General features: G+C 39.2%; 1 pseudogene; it reads right to left on the bottom strand.

The window, feature by feature from the left end:
- Positions 1–12,753, bottom strand: part of LOC132482249 (nuclear RNA export factor 3-like) — a 42,244-nt pseudogene extending 29,491 nt beyond the window's left edge.
- Between the last annotated feature and the right edge of the window lie 2,175 nt (positions 12,754–14,928).

The following is a 14,928-nucleotide window of genomic DNA, read 5'->3' as shown; positions in this document are numbered from 1 at the left end:
AAAAAAAAAATGTCAATGATCTGATAACGGAAAAGAATGGAAAAATAATTAGTATTTTGTGTATAGTGTTTCCTGGTTGAAATGAAAACAGATTGCAATTTCCTTGTTGAAATGAAAACAGATTGCAGTTTAAAGACTTAGTAAGAAACAAGAATGTAAAAGTAATGAATGATGTTTACATTGTTTCCTTGTTGAAATGATAACACACATTTTAAAGACTCAGTAAAAATTTTTTTACGATTTTTTCTTATTGCTTACATGTTGAAGTGATAAACTGCATTTCAGAAACAAAATAATGTAAAACTTAATTAATAATAAAAATTGTTAATAACTTGTTCTTACCTCCATTTTGCTAGTGCATTTCTGACTTAGAGACACGAACATGTTAAATGAATTGTATATGTTGTTGCTTTGTTGAAATGATAACACATGGCATTTCAAAGACATCATAAAATAAGAATGCAACAAGGCCACCAAAACCCTGACACCAAAGCCAGACAAAGACACTACAGAAAAAGGAAATGAGAGGGCAATATCTTTGATGAATGCAAATGAAAAGGTCCTGGAGAAAATATTAGCAAAACAAATCCAACAATATATCAAAAGGACCATACACCATAAATCACTTAGGATTTCTTCCAAGGTCACAAGGATGATTCAACATTTGCAAATCAATCAGTGTGAGACACCACATCAAGAAAATGAAAGATAAAAATCACATGATTATCTCAATAGACGCAGAAAAAGCCTTTGACACAATTGAACATCCATTCATGACAACAACTCTCAACAAAGTGTGTATAGAGGGAACATGTCTCAACATGATAAGGGCATTTACGACAAACCCACAGCCAACACCATAGTGAATGGCGAAAAGCTGAAAGACTAAATTCAGGAACAAGGTAAGGATGCCCACTGTCACCACTTACATTTAACATAGTATTGGAAGTTCTAACCACAGCAATCAGACAGAAAAAGAAATAAAAGGTACCCACACTGGAAGGGAAAAGGCAAAACCGTTACTCTTTGCAGAAGACATGATACTTTGTATAGAAAGTTCTAAAGCCTCCACCCAAAAACTATTAGAATTAATGAATGAATTCAGCAAACTTTCAGAATCCAAGATTAACATACAGAAATCCGTTGCATTTCTATAAACTAATAATGAAATATCACTAAAAGAAAGTGTTTTTTTAAACTCCATTTAAAATCACATTGAAAAGAATAATACACCTAGGAGTAAACCTAACCAGGGAGGTGAAAGCCCTATTTGAAAACTATGAAACACTGATGCAGGAAACTGAAGATGAACAAAGAAATGGAAAGATATCCCATGTTGTTGGATTGGAAGAATTAATATTGTTAAAATGTCCATACTTCCCAGAGTAATCTACAGATTCAATGCAATCTCTATCATATACCTATGCTATGTTTCACAGAACTAGAACCAAGAATCCAAAAATTCATATGGAACCACAAAAGACCCCAAATTGCCAAAGCAATCTTGAGAAAAAAAAGGAATGAAGTTGAAGGTATATCCCTCCCAGACTTCGGACTATGCAACAAAGCTAATCAAAACAGCATGGGCCTGGCACAAAAACAGACACATCAATCAATGGAATAGAATAGACAGTCAAGAAATAAACCCATGCACGCATGGTAAATTAATCTACAGAAAAGGAGGCAAGAATATACAATGGAGAAAAGGCAGTTTCCTCAATCAGTGGTGATGGGAAAACTGGTCATCTACATGTAAAACAAAGATTAGAAAATTCCCTCACACCATATACAAAAATAAAATGGTTTAAAGACCTAAATGCAAGACCTCAAAACATAAAAGTCCTAGAAGAGAACATAAGCAGAACACTCTTTGACAAAAATCATACCAATATTCCTTTGGATAAATCTCCTAAAGCGAAAGGAATAAAAACAGAAATAATCTAACGAGACCTCATTAAACTTAAAAGCTTTTGCACAGGAAAGGAAACCATCAAGAAAAATGAAAATAAAACCTAAGTATTGGGATAAAATATTTGCAAATGATGTGACTGACAAGGGGTTAATATGCAAAATATATAAACAGCTCATAGAACTCAATATCAAAACAACAAACATCCCAATGATAAATGGGCAGAAGACCTGAATAGACACTTTTCCAAAGAAGATGTACACACGGCCAACAGGCACATGAAAAGATGCTCAGCATCGCTAATATTTAAAGAAATGCAAATCACAACAACAATCACATATCATCTCGCACCTGTCAGAATGGGTATCATCAAAAAGTCTACAAATAACAAATATTGGAGAGGATGTGGAGAAAAGGGAATCCTTGTATGCTGTTGGTGGGAATGTAAATTGGTGCAGCCACTATGGAAAACAATATGGAGCTCCCTCAAAAACTAAAAATAAAACTACCATATGATCCAGCAATTCCACTCCTGGATACATATACAGAAAAAATAACAAAAGCATTGATTTGAAAAGATACATGCACCCCAAGGTTCATAGCAGCACTATTTACAATAACAAAGAGATGGAAGCAACCCAAGTGGCCATCAACAGACGAACTGATAGAAAAATGTGGCATATATACACACACAATGGAATATTACTCAGCCATAAAAAGAATGAAATTCTGCTATTTGCTGCAACATGGATGGACCTAGACAATAATATGCTTAGTGAAATATCAGATATAGAAAGACAAATACTGTATGATACCACTTATATGTGGAATCTAAAAAATAATACAAATGAGTGCATATGCACGATGGAAACAGACTCACAGATACAGAAAACAAATTTTTGATTACCAAAAGGGAGAGGGAAGGTAGGAGGGACAAATCAGGGCCATGGGATTAAGAGATACAACTACTATGTATAAAATGGGAAAGCAGCAATGATGTACTCTATAGTACAGGGAATTATAGGCATTATCTGATAATAACTTGTAGTGGAGTATGATCTGAAAAAATGCTGGATCACTCTGCTGTACACCTAAACTAATATAATATTGTAAATCAACTATATTTCAATTAAAAGAAGAGAAAGGATGCAAAATTATTTAATAATCTGTTCATATTGCTTACATATCGAGATAATGCACTGCATTTCAAAGACTTACCAAAAAAAAAGAAAACTAAAATTAATTAACCATGGTGGTTAGCACCATGCTTACATAAAACATCTTTAGTTATGCCAGTCTGCTTTAAGATGATAACAGCTTAACTTTGATCATATGCAAAATCTGTATACTTTTACCTCTTCCCACCTCATTACATGTTATTGATGTCCCAGTTTGTATCTTTTATATTGTGAGCACTAATGAATTACTGCAACTGTATTTATTATTAATACTTTGGTCTTTCCATTTTTATACTAAAGTTAAAAGTGTTTTACCCACCACCATTACAATGTTGGAGTGTTTGAATTTGACTATATGCTTACTTTTATGTATGAGTTATATGCTTTCGTAGGTTTTCATGTTGTTAATTTTTTGTTTCCACTCAAAGAACTCCCTTTAGCATTTTTTGTAAGGCAGGCCGAGTGGTGAATAACTCCCTCAGCTTTTGTTTGTCTGGGAATGTCATCATCTATCTTTCATTTCTGGAGGACGGCTTTTGTGAATAGAGTATTCTTGGTTGTTGGTTGTTTTCTTTCAGCACTTTGAATATATCATCCCACTCTCTCCTGGACTGCAAGGTTTCTTTTCAGAAATCTCCTGATAGCCTTATGCTGTTCCCTTGTATATGACAAGTGGCATTTCTCTCACAGACTTAACAATTCTCTCCTTGCAAAGGGAACCGTCTTACACTGTTGGTGGGAATTTAATTTGATACAGCCACTATGGAGAAAAGTATGGAGGTTCCTTAAAAAACTAAAAATAGAACTACCATATGACCCAACAACCCCACACCTGGACATATACACTGAGAAAACATAATTCAAAAAAATACATGCACCCCAATGTTCATTGCATAGCCAGGACATGGAAGCAACCTAAATATCCATCAACAGAGGAATGGATAAAGAAGGTGTGGTACACATATACAATGGAACATTACTCAGACATAAAAAGGAACGAAACTGTGCCATTTGCACAGACGTGGATGGACCTAGAGACTGTCATACAGAGTGAAGTAATTCAGAAAGAGAAAAATATTGTATCATATACCTTATATGTGGAATCCAGAAAAATGATACAGATGAACTTATTTGCAAAGCAGAATTAGAGACACGGATGTAGAGGACAGACATATGGATACCAGGGCGGGAAGGGGGGGTGGGTTGAATTGGGAGATTGGGATTGACATATATACACTACTATATATAAAATAGATAACGAATGTGAACCTACTGTATAGCACAGGAAACTCTAATCAGTGCTCTGTGGTGACCCAAACGGGAAGGACATCCACAAGAGAGGGGATATATATATATATATATATATATAGCTGATTCACTTTGCTGTAGAGCAGAAACTAACACCACATTGTAAAGCAAGTATACTCCAATAAAATTAATTTTTAATAGAGTTGACAAAAATTCTAGATTGTTGTAAGTATTCAAAATAAATAAGTAAAATATAAAGAGAGTTAAGAGAAGAAAAACAATTATTTCCTTGTCTTTGACTTTTGATATTTTTATTATAATGTGTCTTCATATAACCTCCTATGAGTTGATACTGTTCGAGGACTTTTGAGTTTCGTGAACTTAGGGGTCCATGTTGCTCCCACAATTTGGGTGGTTTTCAGCCATTATTTCTATAAATATAATCCCCGCCCACCACCTCTCTCTCTCTCACTCTCTCTCTCTCTCTCTCTCACTCTCTCTCTTTCTCTCTCTCTCTCTTTCTCTCTATCTCTCTCCACTCCTCCTCCTCCAGGGTCTCCCATCATCCGTATATGAGTCCATTTAAAAATCCCATAGATTTCCCCCACTCTTTTTCATTCTTTTTTCTTCTCCTCTGATTAGGTAAATTCAAATTACTTCTTTTTGAGTTCATAAATTATTTCTTCTGCTTGATGAAGTCTGTTGTTATAGCTCTCTATTATATTTCAATATTCATCCATTGTATTCTTCAGCTCCATCATTTCTCTTTGGCTCCTTTTTATGATTTCTGTCTCCTTGTTGACTTTTTCATTTTGTTCAGGTATTTCTTTTCTGATTTCATTGAGTTGCCTTTCAGCTGGCTGGGCATCTTTGAAACAATCATGTTGAATTCCTTGTCAGGCAATTCATGGACCTCCATTTTTATGGGGTCAGTTTTTGGTAAATTATTTTGTTTCATAGGTGGGGAGTTGGGCTTCCTAGATTTTTCCTGTCCCTGAATATCTCGTGTTGGTGTCTTCACATTTAAGGAAGCAATCTCCTCCATCAGTCTTTACTGACTTTTTTCAGGAGAGAAACTCCTGCACCACTCAGCCAAGCTAGGGATACTGGGGGGTCTCTGAGGCCTCTTCTGTGGATTCACCTGCTCTGCCCCTCTTGTTTCATCTTGTGAAGGAAGTGTTTGGATGATACACGCCTTTTCTCAATTGCACAAAGCAGGACACATGCTGACAGCCTCCTGTTTATTTTCCCCATTTCGGTACCCTGAAGTGTTTAAGGTATGTCTGTTCTCACCATCCAGCAGAGTGGTGCGTGTCCTCTTTATGCACATGTGCATGATCTGTGGAGGCATGAGTGCACCTTCTGCAGGGGTGTCCATGGAATGTCGGTTCTGAGGGGGACAGGAACATGGAGTGCTGGATGTGCTCATAGGCAAATTGAGACTTCTGTAGGTGATATCCTTATGAGGTTTGTAAGGTACAGTCTGTGAGGCAGTTAGTAGAACTGCAGCCATTTGTTGAGCTTGGTGCCCTGTTTGCTGTGACCCCTTCTCCTTTCCCCTTCTCCTTGCTATCCCAAGACTATTCAGCCATGCTCATTACCTCTGAGTTCTAGGTTTGGGCAAGAAAGAAGTGGTATTCCTGGGCAGCATCTAGCACCACTGGGTATTCAAGTGCTCACCACACTCTCACTTTCCCCCATGGGAGGAATTGCAGGCGTAGTGCATCTATCTAGGCATTGATATGTGTAGCCTGGTTGGATGTTTGATATTGGTAGGGTGAAGCTGTTCTTCCTACACTCTTCAACATGTCTGTTCTTGGATTGATTTTTTTAATGGATCAGGGTGTTGGGGCTTCATCACTGGATACTGGGGCTCCCACAAAAACACTCTTGCCCATGGCTGATTAGGCAAAATGTTTATTTGGAGACTCATATTCTGCAACTTCCTGACATCACACTCTAGAACTATGTTTTGAATGGAAAAATGTTTGAGTGGATAAAAAGAAGCAGCCCAGGAAAACGTTCATTCTTGACTAGTACTATGAAAGTCTATGAACCACAATTTTATTTTCAATGGTTTTCACATGGAAGGGGTTTCCAAATTGTACTGGAGAGGCATATCATGACAAACAACACAGCTCATGAATAAACACCCTGTACAGAATCCCTATCTTCTCACTTCTCTCCATCTTCTGCCTGGAAGAAATTTTAATTGTGGATGTAATCTCCTATTTCCATGCTATGGTAATCCTCACAGGATAAGCCTCTTATTCGCCCTATTATATTCAACCTAGGGCTGTTGAGTTTTACATTGTGATGGTTGGTGTGTAGGGATACTCAACTCTACGCCACAGGACAGTAACTGCAACTGTTTCTCTTCTTTCGAGGTGGATGGACCCAGAGTCTGTCATACAGAGTGAAGTAAGTCAGAAAGAGGAAAACAAATACCACATGCTAAAAAATATATATGGAATCTAAGGAAAAAATGAAAAGGTCATGAAGAACCTAAGGGTAAGACAGGAATAAAGACACAAACCTACCAGAGAATGGACTTGACGATATGGGGAGGGGGAATGGTACGCTGTGAAAAAGTGAGAGAGTGGCATGGACATATATACACTACCAAACGTAAAATAGATAGCTAGTGGGAAGCAGCCACATAGCACAGGGAGATCAGCTCGGTGTTTGTGACCAGCTGGAGGGGTGGGATAGGGAGAGTGGGAGGGAGGGAGACAAAAGAGGGAGGAGATATGGGAACGTGTGTGTATGTGTGTCTGGTTCACTTTGTTGTAGGGAAGAGGCTGGCACACCATTGTAAAGCAACTGTGCTCCAAAGAAGATGTTAAAAAAAAAGAAAAAAAACAGTGACAATAAACTTACTTCCATATATCTTAACGAATTTCACAGAGGAACAAAGTGAAACAGGTACTGAATGCAACTTCCATAATGATACAGCCCCATCTGATGCTATCTCTGGTGTACTGTTGCTAGGTAAGTCAACTTTGCTTTCTGAAAGTAAAGTCACATGGGACATCTAGTTCAGTTGTACATATGTGTGTTAGAACCAGAAGAATTTGAGTATTTACCTTTAGGGAAACAACATCACAACTGTTCTCTTTCTCCCCTTTCCCAGTTCTCTGTGTTAGATAAAGCCAATCCTCCTCCTAAAACCACTGGCACCAACTTCCAAAGTGGCCACCTCAAAACAAAAAGATAAAAGAATGAAAATTTGTTCCCATGAAATCCTGCCAAATCACATGCATGAGAAATGGTTTATCATGCTGCCTAAACACAGTGCCTGATAAATGTAATGCCTAAACTGGGCCCCAGATACACAGATCTTTAACCATAGAGTTTCTTCCCTGCCCCAGCGATATATAGTAGAGGGTGGTGACAGGGCCCCACTGATGTAACTAAATGTTTTTAAAAGGTCCTGAGGAACTCCTGATCGTCCTCTCAGAGAAAGAATGATTGATTTGAGTTATCAGATCTGACAGGAGCAAAATCTGACTTAAGAGGGTTAATGATATGGCCAGAATTGGTCTTCTGGTGAAAAAAGTTGACCCCAATCACCATCAGGTGACCATAGTTAGGCTCGATAAAATTGTTCTGCATCTTGCACTGTTGATCTGCTCATCTGTATCTAGTTATAACAACTATATCAGGGCTTGGTGTCAGATTCCATCCTATGACTACATGGAGATGTTTCCTAAATCCAGCCTAAAGGTTCATAATAGGCTCTATTTTAAATAAAGATATGCCTCCTTTTTTGTCTCCTGAATTTATGTGTCCCACAAATAATTCTCCACAGTTACATGAGACACAGTGACCTGCACGAATAACTGTCTTCTCTTACAATTCTTAACCCCAAACTAGGACATTTTTCAGTAGGCCTAGAACCACAGAGTCTCTTGTCTTTTCTAAATACCTCAAGTTTAATCACAGTGGAAAATTTGATCTGTTGCATTTTCTTCAGCTCATTTATGCATCCATGCCTCATTGCAGGAACCTAGTAAAATAATCCGAACAACGTATAACATGGTTTACCAAAGCCAACAAACCAGAAAGATCAGATCACACTTATTTTGGACATACTGATGATCCTGCAGTTTCCCACACAAATCAGCAAAATAGGTGTTTCTGGATTTGCAATAAAAAACCCCTACAATATATATTCAACTACTCTTTTCTCTGTTCTTTCTGGGGAGACACAGACAGAATATACACTGTAAAATCTAATGAATTCAGATTCCACTCATTTGTAATAGTTGTAATTCAGGCACAGGGAGTATGGTGACTAAGGTACCTTCTTTTCAGTGTTTATTTAAAAGAAGGAAATGTTTTCAGCTATCATCAAGCAATTCATAAACCACTCATATACACATATTTCACATAGTAGATATACGTTTATATCTATACACAAACCTTAAATAGAGACCATGAAATAGACTCAAATTTGACTGGGTCTAATTAGTGTGGCATTCCAAAGAGATCTCTCATGATCTCAACTTTTCAGTAACTGGGGCTGATTTCCTAGATTTTTTGAATTAGTAAGGCTGAACCCAATGCTACCTTCCAGTGAGGAACCTGGTGGGTGAGCAGAACACAGAGTCTGGAGCCAGACGGCTTGTGGGACACTCTTGGTGTGCCACCTGCAATATCCGTGACCTCTTAAGTGATTGATTTAATACCTCTGGACTTCAGTGTTCACATCTGTAAAGTTCTGTAACAGTACGTAATCCATAGAGTTACCTCTCTTAAATGAGTTATCCTTCTCAAGTGTGTGGCCCGAATTCATCACTATACACTTTTCCTCCGAAATTAAAAACTACAACTCATTAGATTTGCTTTAATTTCCTTTAGACCTGCAGGAAACTTAAGTCAACAGCGCTCTCCTGTACCCACTGCTTAGGCTCTTAACAGTAGTTTCTACAGCATGCCCAGGACCGTGGTTTTGGGGGAAGACTTATTTCATCCTTATGTGTTAATTAGTTATGTGTTAAATTTCATGTGCTATCGGGGGGGGGAAGCACATAAAATTAATACATTAGAGAGGGGTGGGTGTAGGTAAAGCTCAAGCTTGTGCGCTTAGAGTGTCACTCGGAGGCACCAACATCATGGAGGAGATGAGGAATGTGGGCAATCTCAGATCTCCTGTTCTCCCGAAGGTAATGTTCCTCTGAAACATGCAGATCAAGTAGAACCTTAATGTCATTGGACTCTACTGTCAGAAATCTGACTCAACCCTCCCAGGCACATGAGCTCTGTGGGTTGCTAAGGGTGAGGGTCATGTAGCTGCTGCCATCCTGTGGACAATATTTACCTGAGAGGCCCAGCCCTTCTTGTCCGGTCAGAATCCTGGGCTCTTAAACCCAAAGGGTATATGGTCTCTTTGGCTCTGTTGTCACCATGACCCTGTGGTAGATCCAGCCCTACAAGTCACTAGAGAATGGTGGACTCCTAAACCCTGTGTGTCACGTGGCTCCTACTCTCATGTGACCCTGACTAGCTACCAGCATGTGGTAGCCTCAGCCCTTGATGTGACCTACTGCTTAGGGTTATGTGGATGCTATGGTCTGGTACCCTTCCCAGTATGGTACATGTCACATTCAGCAATCTCCATCATGTGAAGGTTGTGGGCTACTACACGCTGTAGATCCATGTATGGGCAACAGTGTGGCTCCTACCACACGTGGCACCTAAGGTTCTTCCACTCATGTGGTCTCTGAAGCTTCTGGACCACTGTTGGTCAAGTGGACCTTATGGTCATGTGCCAGCATGTGATCACGTGAGACTCAGCCCCCTCAGTCACGTGAAGATTGAGGGCTCCTCAGTTCAGTGGTTCAGGTGGTCCCGGAAGTCATGTGATCACCTACAGTCGTGCAAGAGGGTCTGGCCTTTAAGAGTGGAGAGGGTCTATTGAACTGCAGTTCGGCTTAACCTCCAGAAGTGTCAGTCCCATAGGTGCAGAAGACCTTTAGACCTCTGGTGGGTGCTCTGGCTGAGGGGGGACTTTGAGGGGACTCTGGCTCACATCCCAACCTTTCCACCAACTTTTATATCCTGCTGCGGTGGGTGGTACTCATGAAGGAGGTGCCCTCGCCAGTGGTAGAAGTTTTCTCAGGGAACTGGGCTTTTAGAGGCACCCAAGCAAGGTCAGACCGAAGTCCGGCAAAGAGCCGAGGGCCTGCAAGAGAGGTTGGATGGAGGTGGGTGGCGTGAGGGGGCTTCTGGCTACGGCCTAACTGTTGTAGAGCTGGCAGAGAAAGCCTGTGGGTGTATGCGACCTGAACCTGGACTTACGGGAGAAGCTGCTGGTAGAGAGTGAACTGGAGAAGGAGGATGGCCTGGCCTGGGTGGGTGGGGTGGCCGTGGATGGGGTGACTGGGATTCATGGACTTGGATGTCATCTCTCATCAGCTGGGTCCTGGTCTGTCATGAAAGTGGTGTTGAATGAGTCAAGTTGAGCAGGTAGCGACATTGTGTTTACATTTAAGGGGGAGAAATACTTCTTGATACATGGCTCAAGAATACTGTCACTTGTGATAATTTATATTACATGATGCTTAAATAATCCACTTTATTTTTCTCTCACTTCAGCATTTCCAAGCTTGTTCTGCAAAACACTAAGGCCACAAAAAAACAGCAACAGCGAAATTGGACTCTACTTCAGAGACGTGTGGAACATACAGGAGTAGAGGTAAATGAATTTCCATACCGTAGGATGTTTTTTAGATAATATGCTAATATACAATATGAATGTCAAAGAGAGGGATCGTTTTCCTAACTTATGTGGGGATGATACATTTTTCCACAGAGCATCTGAGAAACGAGTATTCCCAGAAAATATTCTGTTTGGACCTGTCCACACTAAATCTCCTACCACTTTAAAAGCTTGTGCCTTTGCGTACTAAGAGCAAGAGAATGTATGCTTATAATTATTATAATCTATTATTCTTCTCTTTAAGAAATTACTTATTGTGCTGAAATGCATTTTATCTTATCTCATCAGCCAGTCTCTCTCCTGCTTAAATCTATTCACTTTTTAGTCTTCAGAGGTAACTTTAATTTCTAAACATATGTCGGATAGCGTAGTGGCAAAGACAAGGGCATAAGTGCAAATCATTAAGCAGTCTTACCTATAGCAACAAATATAGTGCCCCCCTCTGGAAAGCAAAGTACAACTTACCTGTCAGGATGAGCAGAAAAAATACCTCTCATTTTATACAAATATCCCACACTTTTCCAAAACACTTTTATTATTATGTAATAATTAAAGCTGCCATGTTTTGAGTCCCTATAATGTGTCAAGCACTGTGATAACCTCGTCAGGTAAGTTAAGTCATTTCACCCTCAGAAAAATCCTGAGAGGGTGTTATTTCAGTTGGCAGATGAGATATGTGAGTCAGGAGAGGCTGAGCTATGTTGTGGTCATAGACAATCTCCAAATCTCACTGGCTTATTCCTCACTCCCACTACATGTCCATGGCAGGTGCACATCCATCACAGGATGGTGGATGTCAGAGATCTGATCTCTTCTTATTGGAATGACGTGGAGACTGAACCCGACAGAGCAGCCACCATGTGGAAAGTTGTTGATTGTAGTGCCTGAGGGAAAGAGGGCCTTGGGCCTGGAGGGAGGTCTCACACCAACAACCATATGTTGTGGCCCAGAATTATTTCACATATCACACAAACCCATTAGCCAGAACTAGTCACATTTATGGCCCCGCCCAAACAAAGGGGATAAAGCAAGAAGTGCAGTTCTGCCAGGGGCCTGGAACAGGGGAGAAATGGAAACACTTGGCAAACAGGACCACTGACTGCTGCATGATGCAACTGAAATGCAGAGAGATTGAGTACTTGTGTAAAGTCACATGGGCAGTAAGGGACAGAGCAGGATTTGAATCCAGACAGGTATGTTTTCAAAGTCGAGGTTCTTTACATACTCTTTTCTATATTGTATGCTATTCTCTTAAGTGAAATACATATATATTCTTGACCCCTGAACAATGCGGGAGTTGGGGTCACCGACCCCCTGCACAGTCAAAACTCTGCAGATAACTTTTGAGTCCTTCCAAAATGTAACTACTAATAGGCTACTCTTGACTGGAAGCCTTCCTGATAACATAAACAGTGGATTAACACATATTCTGTGTGTTACATGTGTTATATAGTGTCTTCTTGCAATAAAGTAAGCCAGAGGAAAGAAAATGTTATTAAGAAAATCATAAGGGGGCTTCCCTGGTGGCGCAGTGGTTGAGAGTCCGCCTGCCGATGCAGGGGACACAGGTTCGTGCCCCAGTCCGGGAAGATCCCACATGCTGTGGAGCGGCTAGGCCCGTGAGCCATGGCGGCTGAGCCTGCGTGTCCGGAGCCTGTGCTCCGCAACGGGAGAGGCCACAACAGTGAGAGGCCCGCGTAACACAAATAAATAAATAAATAAATAAAACTATTCAAAAAAAGAAAATCATAAGGAAGAGAAAATACATTTCCAGTACAGTACTGTATTTATTGATACCGAAAGTTTGCATCATCTGCTTACAAAATGAATCATCTGTCCGTCAGTACCTACATCAATACTGTCTTATACGATACAAAACATGGTAGATGTTATATGTACTACTAACACTAGACACCGAAAGTAGAAAGATTGTGTGAAAAAAAATTCATATTTTTAACAGATATAGGGATTTGTGCATTGATAACAAAGAAGCAGCCATATGATTGCTTTATGGTTGTCTAGTGTGATGGATACCATTGCTTCATGGTAGCCTAGACCATACACTAATGAATGAATCATTATAAAACTTTTATGGCATACAGTATCAGAGTCATATTCATAATACAGCATTGGAAACATTGTTATACTAAAAAAAACACATACCTGTGGTGATGATAGTCTGATGTGCAGTTTCTCCGATTATGAGAGAGACAGAGACAGAGAGAGACAGAAAGAGAGAAAGACGTACTGTACTGGTACGAGTATGTAAGTCCTTGAAAGCAAAGTTATAAAATAGTAAGAAAACTAACATCATTAATTTTTTATTAAATATCACACATCTTCTGCCTGTGTAAGGATAGGCTATCCAGTTTAATACCTGTCTTGTATACGATGTTGTACACTTGTATTTTTTATACATTTGTTGAAAAAAATGCATGTATAAGCAGACCCACACAGTTCAAACCCTGTTGTTTCAGGGTCAGCTGTACTTAGAGTAGAGAGCCTATTACTTCAGTGCTCCAGTTCCCTCTTCCTCAATCATCTGATGTGCCAACAGTGGAACTGAATAGACGTCGTGGCAGTGGCAGCATTGCAAAGCTTTGGGCCTCCTCCAAACAGATGAATGGATTGGGTATATGAGTGTTCATTATATTCAAACATAAAAATTAGAAAATAAAACCTGGAGTTAGATGCAAAGCCTGTTCATGGATCATTTAATGTACAAAAATTAATCTCATGTCTTTCCACTCTTGTCAAGGAAAAATAATAAAAATAAGAACAGAAATTAACGGAACTGATAGGAGATATGACAGAGTTCAACAACAACAACAAAATGCTAGCTGCAAACAGTTTAGAGAGATAAGAAAATAAGGATACATCTGGCAACAAGGCTCAAGAAAATTAGAGATAAGGCATGGAGAAGGCACTCTGAAATGAGAAAAGCTGTCACACTTTCAGCAAAGATTCAAAAGATACAACAGTGTTATGGAAAAGATATGCTGATAAATTTAAAATTTAGAGAAAACAGGAAAATCCCAGGGAAAAACACGATTTTCCATGCTAAAGAAACAGAAAATCTTAATATTATTAAAAGTATTCTTGACAAAGAATACACGAGAAGGCAAAATGATTAGCCAACCTCAGATAGTTACACATATGCAAAAAGTATACATAAATGAATAGCAAGCTAAATCCTGCCACGGCCAAGACAGGAAACACAGGATGACAAAGTCGTGTTTAACCCCAAGCATGCCACGTTGGTTCAACATTAGGAGATCTGTGAAGTTAATTTAGCCCATTAGTGAAATAAAGGAAGGAGGAAAGGAAGATTATCACTAAATATTCAGTAAAAAAAGGCCTACAAAAATTGAAACAGCCAATCAGCAGTAAAACTGACAATAACGGGAATTCTCGGCAACTCATAAATTGAAAGATGTTTCTTTAGACTGACAACAAATATTAAAAAAAGAGTAAACTACATCAAACATCATACACAAGAGCGAAACGTTGGAAGCATTCCCTTTAAAATCAGAAGACAGACAAAGATGACTTACATGACCACTTTGTTTTAGCATCACACTACATCTACTAGGCAGTACAGTGAGCCAGAATGTATATATGCATCTATACACATGTGAATTAATAAATGTGTACAAGGGAAAATAAAGCTGTCAAGATAACACAGTTACCTTCATGCAAATTCAAGAGAGGCTAAGGAAATTAAGATTAACGATAGAGATTAATAAGTTTGTTGAGTATAAGACAAATATACACAAAATAATTGTGACAAGTACAAAGTCCCGTTTCCATTTTGAATATACCATTTACAGAAGCAAAAATTATAACGTTCTATAAAATCAACGATGAAT

This window comes from Mesoplodon densirostris, chromosome X, assembly GCF_025265405.1.
Source record: "Mesoplodon densirostris isolate mMesDen1 chromosome X, mMesDen1 primary haplotype, whole genome shotgun sequence".
NCBI classification, from domain to species: domain Eukaryota; kingdom Metazoa; phylum Chordata; class Mammalia; order Artiodactyla; family Ziphiidae; genus Mesoplodon; species Mesoplodon densirostris.
The sequence above is the reverse complement of the archived record's forward strand: the minus strand, read 5'-3'. Positions and strand labels throughout refer to the sequence as shown.